Source organism: Amblyomma mixtum, chromosome 1 (genome assembly GCF_055824585.1).
Source record: "Amblyomma mixtum isolate Tamu chromosome 1, ASM5582458v1, whole genome shotgun sequence".
Taxonomy (NCBI): Eukaryota; Metazoa; Arthropoda; class Arachnida; order Ixodida; family Ixodidae; genus Amblyomma; species Amblyomma mixtum.
Window position 1 is genome coordinate 175,513,481 of NC_143012.1, and position 17,983 is coordinate 175,531,463.

Genomic DNA, 17,983 nt, shown 5'->3' on the forward strand with positions numbered 1-17,983 from the left:
GCACAGAGATTGGGACGCGCGGCTGTCCGAACTGGCGTTCGCTACAAGGACAACCGTGAACAGGTCAGTGGGTATTACACCCGCTTACTTGAATTTTGGGAGAGAGATCGCTTTTCCGCTAGAGAATGCCCTACTCGACGCGGCGGGGCCTGCGCCCCCTCCGCTTTCGCAGTACGCGGCAAGGCTCCGGGAGCGCCTGGAGGCAGCGCAGCGAGCAGCCCGCGAAAACCTCGATGTGGCGCGCATGGAGCAGGCGGATCAGTACAACAAAGGTCGCCGTCACGTCGTTTTCAACACGGGCGACTTAGTACTCAAGAGAACGCACCCACTTAGTAACGCAGCGCGCGGTTTCGCCGCGTCGCTAGCGCACAAGTGGGCTGGGCCGTACGAAGTTACGGCACGGACTACGCCGCTCACCTACCAGTTGCGGTTGTTGACAAACGGCGAAACCGCCGGTCCGGTGCATGTCGCTGATTTAAAGGCTTTCCACCTTCGCAAGGACGATGGCTGCGAAGCGGTGGGAAATCAGCGCGATGCGGCGATCTCACCCCCGGGAGGACGAGCAGGTAGCGGTGCGGTTTGCAACCGACGCTACAACCTGAGGACCAGGTAGCACCCGTGTCTCTCGATTAATAATCACTCGCCAAGCTCTCGCCCTCTCAGTATGTCTTCTAGGAAGCTCCAGCGGACCGACGCCCGTGGCTCGGACTCCAGAAGGCAAGGCAGACCACCGTCGAACGGTGGCCGCCATCAAGGCGCGCCACCCGGCTGGCGGCAGGAGCCGCGCGAGTGGCGCAGGTTCCACGGCCGCGGTGGCCCCCACCGCCCGCCAAACCACATGCCTAACCACTGGAGAGCACCTCCCAGTGGTGCAGGCCAACGCAAGAGGGCCAGAGACGACCAGGCGCAGGGCCCCCCTCAGCACCCAGCCGGCGCTTCGGCCGCCGAGCCGTCGCAACCCAAGCGGCCCAGGGTCCTGCGGCACGTGGCCACCTGGACCACGGTGGCCAACGGAGCGGCCATCTCTTACTGCGCGCGGTCCAGGTGGCGGGACCAGGCGCAGCCCCTTCGCGGCGGTGACCTCCAGGAAGTGGCGCTGCCTTTCCGCGGCCTGACCCTGGAGGAGAGGGACCAGGAGTCCCCGGCCGTGTTTAGTGCCGAGGAGCTTTGGAGGGCGCTGCCGGCAGGGCCCCCAGCGGAGCCAGGCGCCTCGCCCCCCCAGGCGGCTCGTGAGGAGCCCGTCCAGCCAGCGGTGAGCGGCCCCCCGGCGAGCACCCCTCCCCCCTGCGACGACTCTATGGACCCGGACCCGGAGGTCATCGAACGCCTGCTGGCGGACCCCGGGACGGACGTTTGAGGGGGGGGGGAGATGTAGGGTCTGCTCGCGGGCAAGTCAAATCCCGCGCCGCTCACCGCGGGTAGCCTTGGACCCCTTCTTCCCGAGTGGTGGGGCGGGGGGAGAGAGGCGAGGAGAAAGCCTTTATAAGGCGAGACCGGAGAGGCTCGCGGCCTCTCGCTCTCGGACCAGCCCCGCGAACGGACCACCTGACCCAGCTGCCACGACGACGACCGGCCCCCCTGATGTGAGAATAAACCCTTTGTACAAAGTCCTGCCTCGAGTGACTGCCTGTGCGCCCCCGCGCAGAGGAATTGCCCACAGTATGCATGTATGCATGTATGCATACATGCATGCATGCATGCATGCACGCACGCACGCATGCACGCACGCACGCACGCACGAACGCACGTACTTATGTATGTGTGCGTGCGTTCGTGTATGTATGTATGTATGTATGTATGTATGTATGTATGTATGTATGTATGTATGCATGTATGTATGTATGTATGTATGTATGTATGTATGCATGCATGCATGCATGTATGTATGTATGTATGTAGGTAGGTAGGTAGGTATGTAGGTATGTAACTATGTAGGTATGCATGCATGCATGCATGCATTGATGTATGCATGTATGCATGCATGTATGTATGCATGTATGCATGTCATCATATATGCATGCATGCATGCATGCATATATGCATACATTACCGCGGCATCTCTTCGCCCTATGAGGCTGTTCGTTCTTATCCATGTGTATATTTGACCTTCGTTGATCCACACCCCGAAATATTTACATTGCCACAGTGTGGCCATCTCATGGTCTTGCAATGTATTGTAGTAAGCACCTAATCAGTGGAATCTTTTAAAGTCATGAGACGTGATTTAACTGCGCTAAATGTGAAGCCCATAGAGCGTCTCCTTCGTCTCCGCACATTGAGTGTTCTGCCCAACGCGTCATGCGCTGGCAACAATGCAAATTAAGCTTCTTTCCCGATTTCCTGAGCTTGGTTTTTCCTCGATGTCGCCAGCACGTGTGATTGGAATTCTGGATCTTGTCGTGCACCGGCTTTGCAGGCAGCGTGGTGACCTCCCGTTTACGTGCAGCGTGTAGAGCACGGCGCTCCCTGTCGTCTGGATCAGCGCCCCCCTAGTGCTGACATCGGAGTGCAAAAGACAACGAGAGCGAAGCTTGTTCGAAATGCGGTTTTACCGTTTTGTTACGTTATGCTGCATCGAACACCAGCAACCCTAGTGCTCAATATGCAGCGTGTTTCCGCTTACCTCCTTAGTCGCGCGCAAGGACATCAATATATTTATTTACACAGTACCTCCAGCCTCTGGGTGAAGCTGTAAGCAGAAGCGGGAGATAAGAAAAGCATAATGTGACATGCGTAAGACAAATCAAGGCACAACAAGCTGCTTTTACAACCAACGAATTGCACTCACGAGCGAGAACAGATTTTGCAAGGTTGCGCGCAAAAACGCATAAAGCAGTAGAAATAACACTTCGTAATCGACAATTACAAATAGAGAGCTTTTATAAATGCTTCAGTAGATGGGCTTTCTACAATTCTGGCTGAAAGCCGGTTCCACTCACGGACCGTTTTTGTAAAGAACTACTTAGCGAATGTTTCAGTGTGACAGGAATAATCTTTGTTTTTTGCAGTGATGCAATCGGGTGGTTCGTTGGTATACAGGCTATATGTACTCGTGTTTGCGTATACCTTGTTTATCATGAAACAGCAAGCGCATGTATTTTAATCGCTCATACTGACGCCGTTTTTTCAAACTATCTAAACCTGCCTTTCTCACTAGGGTACTCGCGGAAGTACGCCAACTATATGATCGGTACACAAACATAGCTGCTTTCTTTTGCTCAGATTCCAGCTTGTCTACGTTGCCACGAGTGTGCGGGTCCCAAACAATTGATCCATATTCTATTACTGATCGAAGTAAGGTTATCTACGCTTTTAACTTCGTCTGTACATTGTCGTAGAGTTCCTAGTAAATAACCTAATTTTCGCATGGCCGTCCTCACAATTTCCTATAAAGGTTCATTCCACTTCAGATCCGATGTTATGCTTATGCCTAGGTATATATATAGGTGTTTACCATTGCGAGAGCGCTGCCATCTATGGAATATAGGAAACTTAGCGGTTGCCTCTGCGTGTTACGGTCATCGCAACAGATTTTTTTGTGTTTATTTACATCTGCCAATCTGAGCACCAGTTTGCAAACCTTGGTAAGGCACTATTAAGTACAGCCTGATCTCTGGAATTGTGAATTTCATGATGGATTATGTAGTCACCCACATATAGCTTGATTTTAAAGGCTAGGTTAATAACTATGTCGTTAACAAATATTAAAAAGAATAAAGGCACGAGAACCAATCCCTGTGGTATACCCGACTTAAAAGGCGCAGGAGCAGAACACACGTGGTCTAATCTGACTCATTGGCATCGGCCACATAGTTAAGCTTCGATCTATGTAAAAAGCGAATTGTTTTTCAACAGTGGCTCTAGTTTTGATAGAACTTTAGGTTGTGAGACGCGATCAAAGGCCTTTTAAAAATCAAGAAATATAATACCGATTTGGCTTTGAATGTCAATGACTGCTGCGAAATCATGAGTTAGCTCCAGGAGTGCTGTTACTGTAGAGAATCCTTTTCTGAACCCATGTTACCTGTTGTCGATAATATGACTATGTTCAACAAATGTCGAGATATGATTAAAGTAAAGTGGTCAAGAACCTTAGAACATGTACACAATAATGATATCGGCCTAAAAGACGAAAGTCTGATGAATTATCTGCTTTGGGAATTTTACTGCATAAAAAGAAAGTTCTGGTTTAGTCAAAGAAAGGTTGAGCATAATACATAAATATTTACTGCACCAATAGACATAGCTAACAACGAATGCATTGGGCATACCATCAGCACCTGGTGACTTTTTGCTGTCGATCTTCAGAAGTAGCGACAGAAGGCCCTGTTCAGAAATAATAACATTATTAATTTATTGACAATGTTACACTAGGTCGGAATGTGACTCCTTACCATCATCGTTTGTGAATACCGAACAGAAAAATTGAGTAAAAGCTGATGCCACTTGCGATTGGGACGTTACTGTATCGCCATTTGAACGTAATTTATATGTTATCTTCTTTGTAGGAGACAAGTGTCTATGGGACTTTACGCAATGTACGGCATCAATCCGCCATGCAACCTCCTCACCCCCCACTCTCCTCGACTCTTGGCTCTTCTTGCCAGTCGCGCTCCTTCTCCACTGACAACTCGCCCAGCTGCTCCTTGGACTGAAGATAACGCCGCGATCTTGGAAAAGTAGGACTCGGAAGGTGTGGCTACAAAATCTTCTGTGACAAGGAAAATATATTTCGTTAGGAAAGATACAGGTTAGCCACATCTATTACTGTAGCGCAAGCTGCGTGGCCAATGTATGCGAAAAAATATATAAAGGATTGCACCTCTCCTCTGGTAAAACCATTGCCCCAAAAGCAAAACATGCGTCGGCCGGGAATCGAACCCGGGCCACCCGCGTGGCAGGCGAGTATTCTACCACTGAACCACCGACGCGGACGTTGCATAGGAATACTGCTCATGTATTTATAGCCTAGTTGGTTGCACAAGTTTCCCTTTTGTAGGTCATTGGACCGGCTGGCCGACGTCTCCTCTGCGGAGAGGAACTGTCCTTACAGACCGCGTAGTGAGCGACCACGCCACCAAAATAGGCCACTAGATTAGACCAACAGTAGGGTAATTTTATGACATTGTGCAGTGCGGACAAGTCACTAAACTACTGCGAGACGTACTGATAATAAAAATTACCGGGGGCACTCCAGCAACTTACGTGCGGCAACTGCGACAACACTCCAATTCTATTTATATTTTAGTCCAATCGCACTTTATTTCCATTCCAATTATATTCCAATTCTATATTAATTTTATTCTATTCTTTTGTTGCTGGCACAGCTGTATATATTACAGTATAATACAACTTAAAAAAAGAACAGCTACTGGTATAGTTTTGCAAGGTGCTTAGCACGACCGAAACACGGACATGAAGGGACACATACATAACGAGCGCTAACTTGCAACTCAAAGAACTGGAATCGAATCCACGTGCTCGAAGATGCAAACCAGCACGCCCAGCTATCCTTTTATTTGAGGCGGCGGCTATATATTAAGGCCTAAACTGAACTAAACTAATGCGGGTGCTATAAAATGATCAAAGGAGCATGAAAAATAAAAACAGGAAGCCCCTCCATCTCCTTCAGAGAGCAACACCGGAGAGATTACTCAGCATTTAGGAACAGATTCTTCACGTAGCAAGACATCCGACGTCTCACTGAGGCACTTGTTTCGCTTCCCAAGTCATGAATGAATGACGCCTCAAGAAGCGCCCTTTACAACGGCCAGCAACTTCAGCTTCTCCGAAAAGTTTGTGAAAATGGCAACCTAAACAATGTTTAAGCTGGTTGTAATTAGTTGTGACAGCCAGAAGAGGGGGGGGGGGGGGGGGGCTGTGGTGATACTATGTTCCCCGAATGGAGAACCATACGCGCGTTTATGGTTAGTAATACTCGGCCACGGTCCGCGACGTGCTCTATTACTCCGCAAGCCAATTATACCGCTTAGTAAAATCAGCTTTTTAATATTTGACTTTATTAAACAATCCAGGCAGCAAAGTTCTGGAGCTCACAATTTTTCCTCATTTACAAATTAACGGACCACTTTTTTGTTGTGGAGGAATTCTGTGCGGGCTCCTGAATACGGGTGGAGCTTCACAGCAGACATAAGCTGTATCCGGCTATAGCACTGACTATTACTGGTTAACATTTCGAATTTTCCCCACTTTTGAGACATCACGCAGTTTCGACCTATCGCGAGTTTTGAAACGCTGTCAGTTTTTGGGCAACGCCGGGTTTTCGTGTCAGTTTGATGCTTTCGCATTAGCGAATCCTACTTGATCACTTTGTCATACAAGACACAGAGGGACAGAAGTAAAATCTGTCTTGCAACAGCTTAAAAAATCCATGGGCCCGTTTTTTCAAAAGAAAACCTGTACAAATAAGATTATCGTAGAGCTGATAGCGCTGCAATACGTAACATTGCAACAAAAACAAACAAGAATTAATGAAATACAGTTAAAAGCTCCGCCAGACACACATGTTCAAAAATGAATAAAACAATATGGGCCTCTGAAAGAACAAATAGGACGATACACACAATATTTTACACTGAAGTAGCGTCCGGCTAATGACGACATTCTGTAAAGCGGCTGGTTTTTCTTAGGCAGAGAAGAAAAAAACCAGGAAAAGATAGGAAAGAAAGTAGGCTAATAGTAGCTGAAATGCGGCACGTTGTGGTTTTACGAAGTCGTGAAATCCGGTTTTGTAAAGCCTGCAGACCACTTTTATATATTCTAAATATGTTTTAAATATAGAAATTTCTGCACATTGATCTGCATATAGGAAATGTATTTTTTGTGTGTACCTGGCTTCGTGCCATTATAAGTTTCAAGGATTTTTGCCGGGTTCGAACTCGACCGCAGCGGCCGCATTTCGATTGAGGCGAAACGCAAAAGCACCACATTCGCGGAAGAAGTTGCTATCGCACTTGCAGGTGCGGATCCAGCGTCCCGAGTCATTATCACCGACTCAAGGGAAGCTTGCCGCAATTTTGAACAGGGCGAAATTCCAGATCGTGCCTTCCAAATTTTACACAGGAGTGAGTACCGGGATTTCCCAATCCGGCGCACTATCATCTGGGCCCCAGCACATGCGGGGATATAGGGAAATAAGGTAGCGGACACTACAGCCCGCGCGCTTATCCACCGGGCATCGCCTCTCTCGCCGCCTGATCCGGCTATTGATTTTAATCCGGCTATTACATTTCGGGAGATCTCTCTCCTGTATCAAAACGCTCACGGCCGATACTCACCCCCCTTTAAAGGCCTCAAGAAGGCAGAGGAGCGTTGGCTTCTTCGCCTCTACACCAACACGGTACTGTGCCCGGCAGTGCTCAAACATTTCAATTCGGCCTTTTCGGGCGAGTGTCCACACTGTGGGGAAGTGTTCGCGGACACGTATCACATGGTGTGGGCATGCACTGCCAATCCTGCTTTCCCACCCCACCCCCACCCCACCCGAGAGGACTGGGAAGCTGCTCTGCTCGGCTGCTCAACTCTCCAGAACCAACGAGCCCTGGTGACAAGAGCCCGGGCCGCCGCGGAGGCCACAGGGGTCCCGGACTAGGGATCCCTCCTAGTGATTGTGAGGGCCGGGCCCTTCAGGCACGGTCCAAGCAATACCTCTCTTGTATATAGTATAAATAAATGTTTTACACCACCACCACCCGCCGCGCTGGCTCAGTGGTTAAGGCGCCTGTCTTCCGAGCCGGAGTACCCAGGGTCGAACCCAGCCACGGCGGGCGGGTTTCGTTGGAGGCGGAACGCAAAAGGCGCCCGCGTGCTGTGCGACGTCAGTGCACGTTAAAGGTCCCCAGATGGTCGAAATTATTCGGGAGCCCTCCACTACGGCGCCTCTTTCTTCTTTCATCCCCTCCTTTGTTCCTTCCATTAAGGTGTAGTTCGGGTGCCCACCGAGAAATGCGGGGCAGTTATTGCGTCATTTCCTTTCCTCAAAAACCAACTTTCATTTCAATCTACTCCGCGAGGCAAAACTAGACGATCTCAGATTTTAGTTTATTTTGAAGGTGCACTCACGAGGATCCTGAGGTCACCTTTTTACCGCGAGAAATCCATCTACATGCTCCGAGTGTTCTTAGAACCTTTGAATTATTGTACTTTGCGGCCGATTGCCCTTTTTAATTCGGATTAAGCGCCCGGCTTTTACTTTTATTTTTTTTTTTGAGCTCGCCTCCGATAGTAGGAGTCAATCAATGCGAGGAGTGCCTTTCAGCCTGTCGTTTTCGCTTTTATTTTGTTGTTCAGGTTTTTGTAAATAAATTGTTTCACTCGTAGACAACATTGCCGCAATTTAAGCCAAAGGAAAAAAAAATACGCGTGGACAATTTGCTTTACCTATCACTCCGCCAATGGCAGTGCGGCAAGCCGCCCCGCGACTAGCTGAAAGGCACTCCATGCGTTCGTTGACTCCTACCTTCAGAGGCAAGTTCAAACAAACAAAAAGTGGGAGCCGGGATGGGTGATCCGATTTGAGAGGGAAATCGTATGCACGGGACAATAATTGCAAGTCCCTAAGAACGCTTGGAGCGTGTAGATCGAGTTCTCACAGTAAAAAGCCGAGCTCAAAATCCTCTGTAGTACACCTTTCATGCGATCGCATTTAGGTTTTCCTTTTGCGAAAACCAACCGGGTTTCTCCGTGACAAAATTATCTGATGGATCGAGGCGGTCGTGACGTCATCAGCCCCATATATGTGAAAATTTGAGGACTAGAATGTTCGAGTATAATCGATTGGATCAGCATATGAGATTGTACTAACCTAATCGAATAACCCATCTTAAACCGCCCAGTAATCCACTTTATTTAGACACTACTTCCCCGATTCCCCTTAATTCACCCATTCATCTCCACTAATCCATCTAATAATCAAAATTCTTGGATGGGCCTGCTTCCAAAGTTATGGGGGTCCTTTGGAATCTTCGGTGGGTGGAGGACACCTTACAAACCGCATTTTCTTCTTTAAAGGCTGGTTCACAGGCAGGCGACTGAGCGAACAGAGGGAATGAGATGCGCGTAGCGGCGAAAATTTCCATCTTGTTGGACCCTCGTGGTTCTGGCCTCTCGAGCCGCCGCGACGGCTCGAAACAAGTTTTTGCGCCGCCGTGGTAGGAATGGCGAACGGTTTCGCTTGCATGTGAAAAAGGCTTAAGAATGTGGCTCAGAGGGCCTCCAAGTTTTTGTTCCTGTTATTTTGCAGAATGAAACCAATCCTACGAAGGCCCAGGTGTTTATTTGCGCATCGTATGCAGTCCGCCATTAGCGGCGAAATTTTATTTCGTCGCATAAGTCGGTATTAGCAGGCGATGTAAGACCCGTTCTGCGCCCTGCTGCGTAATCCAGCGATCGAAAGCACTACTGCGCATGCGAGATGCAAGGAGCGCCGCAACATAGCGCCTAGCGTACCAGAGCTCCTTAATCGTACCAGTTGCGAAACTTCCCGTAGGGGCCACATATTAAAGAAAAAAAGGCAGCCTGAGTGGGTCAAATTTCGGAAGATTACGAATTGTAGCGACTCCTGTGGTCGTTAGCGTAATCTGCCTCCAAGTTACAAACTTCACGATTGTTGATAAACGCACCATCGGTTTGCAACAAAATCGGTGAAACAGATCCAGGAACGAAACTTTACGGACATACCAGGATTCCTCCTCGGCAAAACAGTAGTCCGTTGCCAAACATTCCTTTGTACCTAAACAAGAAGCTAATCACTAGATGAAATTATGAGGTCTAAAATTCTGACCGCTCTTGCATGTTTGATATAGTCGAACATTAAAAAAAGCTGATTTCGTTCACTGTTGCGGTTTATTGGACAGCGGGGTAATGAGGGTGGCGCGGACCTCGTCACTTTTTAAAGTCAATTTTAGTCACTTCAGCCACTTTTTAAAGCGGAGCTTCCAAACTGCTACGATATACACGCACTGGAGCCAACGAGTGCACGCGATTGCGTATCGCGGTTAAACCTAATCAAGCCTGGCAACGGCCTATCCGTCTAGATATTCCCGATATTGCCTGGAGGAAAAGCGGGCGCCACCGTCTATGCGAGTTCCTTAAAGAGCCCTTCTTCCACCGCGAGAATGCCGGGAAGACGAGGTCTCTTATTTGGCTCGGTTAGTGTAATTAACTCGGCTGAAAACGAACATTTTGCCTCCGAATCGAGAACAACGTTGCCGTGCTCCGCGATGCTATCCTCTACAAGCAGATGGAATTACTTTATCTGTGCGCTTTTCACTTCCATAAATTAAACACCATTAAGTGTAAGGCTGGCAAGAAAACTTTCACTCCCCAGTTGTGTGGCTTCTATTCGGATGGACTCTGCTCAGACAAATGCAAAAATTGTGATGCGAAAGCCGATCTAAATCATATGATCTGGAACTGCCCGCACTCCCTACCCGCGAGTCGATTCATTACCGACTCCGATCATTGGGAGGCTCTATTGCTCAGCCCCGACCCGGGGACACAGATCAAGCTCCTCCAGCTGGCTGAAGACGCCGCCGCTGCCCAAGGGATAGCGGCCGCCGTTTAAGCGGGGGGCGTCTTCGGGTCGCTCCTCTATATCCGCTGGAAATAAAGTCCGACCACCACCACCACCACGGCGTTTCTTAGAGGTTTGCCAATCTGTGACCTTTATTATCAGAAGGCATGTCGCTTGTCCCGCTTCAATGTTTCGTGCTTTCGCTCGCCAAAATGCCGAGCGGCGCCGCAGCAGTAGCAATCTGGTGGCCCTCTTTTCATTTTGTGTCTTCTTTTTTTCCACGCGCGTTCCAGATAGGCTTGAGAGCACCCGCGCGCACCGTCATGATGCGATGAAATGCCCGCGCGCGCGTGGCTAACTTGTCCTGGAAGCAGCGCATTTTCAGAACGATATTCGCAACGGAGGACAATGAGTGTTACAGTTGCTGCCTCGCCGTGCCACCCTGGCAGCTCCCTTCCGCTACGCAAACAGGACCCCCCATTGCACATACTCAACATTTACTGTCCCGCAAAGCTACCAAATGTTACATTCGCAGATGTCTTCAGCCGAGCTTTGAAGGTCGCGAATCGGGATCCCCTCATAATCGTTGGGGACTTTAATGCTCCCAGCACCTTATGGGGGTACACACGTGAAGAGAAACGCGGACGCAAGTTGGCGGAGCTTGTTTCCACACTGGGCCTTACTCTTCACACGGATCCCGCGCAACCCACTCGTATAGGTAACTCCGTTACACGCGATACGTGTCCGGACCACACCTTTAAGAAAAATATTCGCTATGCAGATTGGAGGAACACCGAGGAATCCCTCGGTAGCGACCACTGCATAATTACCACTACAATCCATACCAAGCCACTCACAAGACCACAGGCCAATGCAAAACTACCCGACTGGACCAAATTTAGGAGCAGCTACACCAATCCTCAATCGATAATGGACCAAGGATACTGAACGTGGTCCCAACACCTAGTATCCCACTTGAAATCAGTCGAGCAAAATGTTCAACTCTCAGAGGCGAGCCCGGCGGTGGATAACCACCTCCTCCACCTCTGGGAGGCACGACACAGCCTAGTCCGCCGCTGGCGTCGTCAAAAACACAATCGGAAACTCAAAATTCGCATCGCGGATATCACCCAACAGGCGGCACAATACGCGGCCCAACTCGCCGACTCCAATTGGGTGCACCGATGCAACACTGCAGCTCGACAAATGTCGAGTCGGAGTACGTGGCGCCTCTTCTGCGCCCTTATTGATCCGGCACAAACCCGTACTGAGACACAAAAACAGCTTCAAAGGGCTATACATAACTTCACTGGAGACACGGCCAAACTGGCCGATGCGCTCCGCGACAAATATTTGAGTATACACCAGGATCCCCGTGGTCAGGCGTACTCGTATGCAGGTTCCGAGAACGCGGATTTGGATCAACCGTTCCAGCTCCATGACCTAAAAGCGGCCCTGGCTAAAATGAAGCGAGGTACAGCACCAGGCCGGGACAAGGTGACGGTAAAGCTTATTGCCAACCTCCCAGATCCCGCCTACGAAACTCTCCTCGATTACTTCAACACTATCTGGATTGGAAGCACACCACTCCCCATAGATTGGAAAACGGCACTAGTAACTTTCATTCCCAAGCCAGGGAAAGCCATTAACACCGACAACCTCCGGCCCATCTCCCTCACTTCGTGTGTGGGGAAGCTGATGGAGACTATGGTCCGCGACAGATTGTCGGCTTTCCTGGAACAGCAAAACATTTTCGCAGACACCATGTACGGTTTCTGCCCAAACCGGTCCGCACAAGATGTCCTGTTGCAACTTCACAAGGAGATTCTCGACCCCGTCGAGCACCCCAGCAATGATAAAGTAGTCGTCGCACTTGACCTGCGGGGGGCTTTCGACAATGTGACCCACGAGATCATCCTATCCCACTTGTCGCAAACAGACTGTGGGCGCAATACTTTCAATTATATCAAACAATTCCTTACCGATCGCCAATCCTATATCCGGCTGCAAGACACAGAATATGGCCCATATCAACTTGGCACACGAGCGACCCCACAGGGAGCTGTCCTCTCGCCATTACTATTTAATCTGGCCATGATGAAGCTCCCTACCCAGCTGGCAGAGGTCGCCGGTGTGCAGCACGCTCTGTATGCGGACGACATCACCCTCTGGGCAACACAACAATCGGTTGGAGACATCGAGACCAACCTGCAACAAGCGGCAGCTATTGTGGACGAATACGCTCGTCGCTGTGGTCTTGAATGCTCCCCGAGCAAATCGGAATTTGTGCACATACGCCCCAACTCAAAGTGCACAACCAAAATTGCCCTTTCCCTACTTAGCGGACCGATACCTGAACACGAGGAGATCCGGGTACTGGGGCTTTTCATTCATCATAGGCGCAAGATAGACACTACCCTAAACAAGCTACGTAAGGTGGGGGACCAGGTTGGTCGGATGCTCCGCCGGGTGTCCAATAAAAGGGGGGGACTACGATGCAAAGATGCCCTGCGGCTGGCCAATGCATTCGTGACCAGCCGGATTTTATATTCGGCTCCCTACCTCCACCTACGCAAATGCGATGAGAATGCCTTAGAAGTAGTTCTCCGCAAGATTTATAAGAGAGCGCTAGACCTCCCCATAACGACGTCCAACAAGCGTCTCCTCGGTCTGGGGATGAACAACACCTTTGGGGAGTTACGAGAAGCTCATCTTAACAATCAATACTTGCGCCTAAGCAAAACACCTGCGGGGAGCCGCCTTCTGACCCGCTTACACATATCCTACGCAACACATACAGAAGAACGGGTCCGCATCCCTGAAGCCTGGCGCTTTGCACTCCAGGTGCGACCCCTTCCGGAGAACATGATGGTCGCCGTCTCGCGCGGGCGGAGGCTATTTCTCAACAATATGGCCATAAGCCAGGTGTCTTCTATGTGGATGCGGCCGGCCCAGACCATGGGGGCTGGTACACGGCGGCCGTCACCCACGAAAACACTACAGTTCAGGGCCTTACTTTCCGTGCCCCAAACATTACATTTGCCGAAGAGATCGCCATTGCACTGGCCGCCGCAGATCCAGAGTCCCGAGTCATTATTACGGACTCCAGGGGCGCCTGCCGCAATATTGATGAAGGGTATATTCCAGACCGTGCTTTCAAAATTCTCCACGCATGCGAATACACAGGGTTTCCGACCCATCGTACCATCGTGTGGGCTCCGGCTCATGCGGGTCTTGAGCGGAACGAGGCAGCTGACGCTGCCGCCCGCGCGCTTACTCACCGGGCGTCGCCTCATCCGCAGCCTGATCCGGAATACAATTTCAATCCGGCCATCACCTTTAAAGAGATCACCTCTCTTTATCAAAATTTTCATGGTCTCTATCCCCCTCCCTGTAAAGGCCTCACCAGGGTGGAGGAGCGCTGGCTTCTCCGCCTCTATACCAATACTATACTGTACCCGGCAGTACTTAAGCACTTCAATTCTTTCTCGGGCGCGTGCCCACACTGTGAGGAGGAGTTTTCGGACACCTACCACATGGTGTGGGCATGCCCTTCCAATCCTGCCTACCCACCCCACCTCCACCCCACTCGAGAGGACTGGGAAGCTGCCCTGCGCGGCTGCTCCGAACTCCATGCCCAACAGGCATTGGTAGCTAGAGCCCGGGCCGCTGCGGAAGCTACAGGGATCCCGGACTAGGGATCCCTCCTAGTGTTTGTAAGGGGCGGGCCCTTCCGGCTCGCCCCATCGACCTCTCACTGTAAACAGGAATAAAAGATTCCTCCTCCTCCTCCTCCCTGGCAGCTGGCAGTTAATGATTGATAGCGAGAGTTCGCTCACGGTTGTCAGCGCTGACGCATACGGCTAGCCCACATTTCCCTCTCTCATTACCCCTCGTACCTATAAGCGCGATTCAGGCATCCACTGACCCAGGGAGCCAGTTAAGCGCACTCCCTTTCCTTAAAATGGCACAACGTTGTCAACGCCAACGCATGCAGCGCACATCTGTCACTACCGCGACGTAGCTTGGAGCACGACTGATGACTCCACTGTTCCAGAGAGAGAGAGAAACAACTTTATTGCCATAGATTGGCGGGATTTAGGGCAGGTGGGCTTGGTGTGGCCCCAGGTGGGGGCGACTTCCTGGGCCCACGAAATGAGTGCCAGTTGGATGCTCTTGTCTGGCCTTCTGAGGAGTTGGTTCCATCCGTCTTCGGAGGGAGCTGGCAGTAAGGTTCGAGGAGGCGGATTTCCCGCGCAACCCCAGAGGATGTGAGCCTGGGTGGCGATTTCTCCCTGGTAACAATTTTGGCAGACGGGGTCGTATTCCCCGTCTGTGATGAGTGAAAGTCTAGAATGGCTAAGGATGGAGTGTGTCTGCAACCTGCGGAGCAAGGTGGCTTGCGCTCGATTCAAGTCGGGGTGTGGAGGCGGGAACTGGCGTCTCATCTCTCTCTAGAGGTTGGTAATTTCGGCAAAGGTCTGGGGAGCCTCGGCAAGAGCGTCTGGGTCCGTGGGGCCGGCCGCCCGGTTGGTTAGTCCTCGGGCTAGTCGGTCGACCCCTTCGTTTCCAGAGTTTCCCGCGTGGGCGGGTACCCAGACCAGATTGATCTTATGGTCGGGAGTGCAGCCGCGAAGGATGCGTGCAGCGGGGTGGCAGATAAAACCTGCCGAGTAATTTTGTATCGCTCTTTTGGAGTCGCTGAGGACTGTGCGCGTACGTGGGTCAGCGATGGCCAGCGCGATGGCGGTTTCTTCTGCCGCTGTCGGAGAGTGAGCTACTACTGTGGCGGCGGTGACGATAGTAGATTGTGGCGTGGTTGCACAAGCCACGTATGTGTTTGCACTTTGCCGTGCAGCAACTACGTATATTGCGTGTTCGTCGGCAAGGTATGTGGCATCTAGTGCTTGGGCTTTCAGCTGACGGTGCTTATCATGGCGGCCAGGTAGCATGTTTTTGGGGATTGGTTTTATAACTAGGCGGCTATAGACCCCTATCGGAATGGGCGTCGTGGGGTGGACGTCGCCTATGGGGTTGATGTTGAGACGGTCAAGTATGAGCCGCCCGTGTTTAGTGCGTGAGAGCCGGTGGATTTGGGCGGTCTTGTGTGCCTCTATGAGTTCTGTGAGCGTGTTGTAGATGCCGAGTTGGAGGAGGTGCTGTGTGCTGGCGTACTGAGGTAGCCCCAGTGCCGCTTTGTACGCTGAACGTATAATGCTGTTCACAGCTTCCTCGTCCTTCCGGCGGAGGTGATAGTAGGGGTAGGAGTAGACTATCCTGCTAATGAGTAAAGCTTGCGTGAGCCGACAGAGGTCATCCTCCTTCATACCTCTCCGGCGGGTGCTGATGCGGCGGATAAGGCCGTTGATCTGATTGGCTGTGGTGCGGAGGCGCTGAATGGCCTCCGAGTTTTGCGTGTTGTTCTGTATTAACATACCCAGAACGCGGATGGTGCGGACGCAGTGGAGACGCCGACTGCGTCTCCACTGTTCCAACTGGGCAGTTATGTGCCTTTCCTCTGCTTTGCAAGCTACCGCTCCGTTGGTTTCGCAGCTTAAACCGTGACTAAGGTGTCCACAGCTGGTTACAACGGACAACGGCGACGGCGACGCCGCGAAACGCAGAGAGACAGAGAGAGAGAGAGAATAAACTTCATTTATAGAGTCTTTGAAGAGGAAGACTCTCTTCTGGCGCAGACGGGCTACTGTCGCTTGGTGGCCTTGATCTCTTAAATCTCGGCGACCTGGTCAGCTCTCTCTCTGTGAGCAACTTTTGCTGCCACAGGTCCGATCTGAGCAACGCGGTCTCCCACTGCTCCTCTGTGGTTATTCCGCAGAAACGGGCGCCAAGGAGCTACGCTCAAAAAGAGTTAATATGACGGCAGATGCCGCAGAATTTATTAATGCCCGAGCATTAAATGGCTATTTCACGTAAGCAAAATGTGTCCGCAATTTTGCCCGCACAATTACGTCGTTCTCTGAAGATAAATGCGTGAAAGTGTGATTGTGACAGACAGTGTATGCTAAAATATTGTCGTGGGAAAATTTCGTGGATGAGGTATAATTAGTTAATTAATTAAACGCGAAAAACGCATAAAATAGTCATAAAACAACCACGGACGTCGATCTATTATGAGGGCGTTTTGCTTGCGCGTTTCTCCAATGGGGGTCGCTGCAGTGATCTCGAAGTTTTTGCAGACATTAACATGTGGGTTTTTGAACCCATACTGTGCAATGAAATATCCTGTGACTGTATGCAGCGAGATAGTGACTCTACAGTGTATGGATGGATGGATGGATGGACGGACGGACGGATGGACGGACGGATGGACGGATGGATGGACGGATGGATGGATGGATGGATGGATGGATGGATGGATGGATGGATGGATGGATGGATGGACGGATGGACGGATGGACGGATGGACGGATGGACGGACGGACGGACGGGCGGGCGGACGGACGGACGGACGGACGGACGGACGGACGGACGTTTGCTCACCTAATGAACGCTGCGGCCTATTTCCACGCTGAGCTTCAAAATTTCACTCGAATACCACCTCTACAGATATGCTGCATTACAATATGCCCATTGAAATAATTTCAGGGTACCCTTAGTGAAACACTAAAACGTTCATTCCGTTTGCGGTTGTGATTGGCCAGAGCAATAATACATCAAGCCGTTGACCATGGCCCAAAGTTACCATCTGCTTTTTATCCTACTACAGTAAAAACTAGTACCGCACCCGGGACACCCGCGTGGCAGGTGAGTATTCTACCACTGTACCACCGACGCTTTTTTTTCTTTATTGCCTGGCTTAGACACAAAAATAACAGTAACACACGCCAACATATATACACAGCGTTCAAATAGCCTGTACCAGCGAGGGGCAGTCATTGTCATGTTAAAATTCCTTGAGTACCGTCAAGGGCTCCAGCCTTGACAGCCACTCGGGAACACATGTTTGTAGTTTCAACGTCTCCAGCCATATCTGTACGCTTTCACGGAAATACATGCGTGCCGGTCTTGCATCCGAATCGCAGTGATAACCGGACATTCGAGAGTGCCATATACTGTGGAGGCACATTAAGATAACTTGGTCTAATAGGACGTCATCCTGGTTGTCCGTTGGCAGGTACCTAATCCCATGAGCATCGACTGGCAACTCTTTTTTGAGTGTAATTGGAGCACATCCCACAAATACACCCCCACCCCCCCCAGCGATGAACAAACACATGATCTATTGTCTCCGGCTGTTTACAAATGAGACAGTGGGCGCCCAACGGAAGGAACAAGCCCTATTCCTCCAGAAATGATTTTAAAGTCAATGTACCGGTGTGGAACATAAAGAAACATGTTTTTTCTCCTGCTGAAACTTTCATTTTCTTTAGACGTTTCAATACATTACTGTCTTTGCCTCCAGAGTATAAGGCCCTGTATAAGTGCACC

The 17,983-nt window shown here is 50.6% G+C and overlaps 1 non-coding gene across 1 annotated transcript; it reads right to left on the minus strand.

Annotated features, from left to right (window-relative positions):
* Nucleotides 1-4,860: 4,860 nt before the first annotated feature.
* Nucleotides 4,861-4,931, minus strand: TRNAG-GCC (transfer RNA glycine (anticodon GCC)). The gene has a single exon. It is a non-coding gene; the product is annotated as a tRNA-Gly (tRNA).
* Nucleotides 4,932-17,983: the final 13,052 nt, after the last annotated feature.